Raw genomic sequence first — 1,818 nt, forward strand, 5'->3', positions numbered from 1 at the left:
CACACAGTTTCATTCCTTTTTTTTTCGTTAAATGGCAGCAGGGACGTAGATCATGTGATTACAGACTGTAGCCAACTGTCACATTATGCTCAGGTGGAGCAAATCATTCACAATGCTCAATCTTTTCTCTACAATTTCCGAACCATATGATTTCCTCTCCAAAAGCCATATCTGTAAATAACTGTCCATTTCCTGTCTTAATGTCATCTCGGTGCTCTCAGGTTGCCCTGTGAGTCAAACAGCACTGCAGCCTGAGGAATGAGTCAGTCGTTCAATGTAATGTGCACACTGTGCAGACCTCTCAGCTGGCAAAAAACAAAACTGAACTGCAATGCAGCAGCACTGGAGGACAAATGTAGCGTTTTTGAATGACTGACTCCATACTGTTACAGGAGCTTCAAGTCAATTCAGTACATGACATGAGATCTTTCATCCGCAGAGAACAATTTGGCCGTGCAGTTGATCCTGAGACTCCAGACCTCTTAAAATTGTTTTTTTTTTTTCCTGAGCTGTTTCTGTAAAACAGTTCATTGGTCAGTCTCAATGCAGACAGTTTCTCTTAGGCAGCAGCACTTTCTGTCAGGAGCGTTTTTGCAGTTGGCAAGCTGCTATATCCTGACAGCATTTAGGTGCAGGTGATAGTGGACAGGCCCATCTACTGTAAGTCAAAACACTTTGGCAGCTTTACCATTATAACTGTCAGCGTTAGTCTGGCAACTTAACTGTTGTTACATCCCCCCAGACATTAAGCTATTGACAGGATGAGCTCATGATAGATGAAATGTCAGAAGAAGCGGGACAGATGAAGAGAGAAACGAGCTAAGACGAGAAACAAAACGGCGAGACAGAGCGACTGTGCCTGCGTGTGTCTGTGTGTTGTTGTAGGGTTATGGCAGAAAATGGTGGTGGAATTGTATTAAAACTCCACTCGTGCAGTATAATCTTCATCGTCATTGATCCGTATGGTCAGTGTGTTTTGGACCAGTGCTTCTGCTGAACCTGGGGTCTGAGATCTGCTAAGGGGTCACAAGATAATTCTGTGAGGTCAGTCAACGGCAAGATAAGAAAAAAAAGCTACATATAAAAAGCTTCTGGCTTTTCTCTCATGACTTTTTAAGAAACAGCTCATGTAACCTGTGAGAAACGGTCATTGGTAGACATTGCATGGCTATAAAGGGTCACAAGGCAAACTGGTTGGAAACCTGTCTTCCAAACAATTGTCACTTTGCCAACAAATCACTAAATTGCTATTATTCTTGTTGTTTTTGGAACTTTGTGAAGGCACTAGTAAAATGTACTGTATCTCTGCTGAATCGAGAGTGTGAGTGAAGATACAAATAAAACTGAGGCATGGATAATGCTTTAGGAGTGAATTCAGAAGTTTTGATGCTGCATTTCGACTGATATCTAATGTAACTGCTGTGCAAATCCAAGCTGCTACACTATTCTGCACAGGAGGAAGATACAATCTTACAGCTTTTAAGCCTACAATTATGTGAGTATTTAAACTTAAAAGGATTTTCAGTTGTATATCACTTAAAGCAGAAAAAAAGACAGCGGGGCATTTTGTTGGGACGGACACAGGAGTTACAGGGGAGCTGTAAGGTGTTGCCTTGGGCAGGAAATGAGCAGTGGAAATGAGGCCAGCACCCATAGCAGTGTCAATAGACCTGCTGTGCCCATACAGTTTGGATTGACACTTAAACAGGATTAGTCTTGAGGTGCCTCTGTGTGTGTTAGTGTGTGTCTTAGTGTGTTTAACAGATGGATAAATTGGACAGCATTGTCTCGTATTTCCCTATCAGAGGCTGCATATCT

This window comes from Larimichthys crocea, chromosome XII (genome assembly GCF_000972845.2).
Source record: "Larimichthys crocea isolate SSNF chromosome XII, L_crocea_2.0, whole genome shotgun sequence".
Classification (NCBI taxonomy): domain Eukaryota; kingdom Metazoa; phylum Chordata; class Actinopteri; family Sciaenidae; genus Larimichthys; species Larimichthys crocea.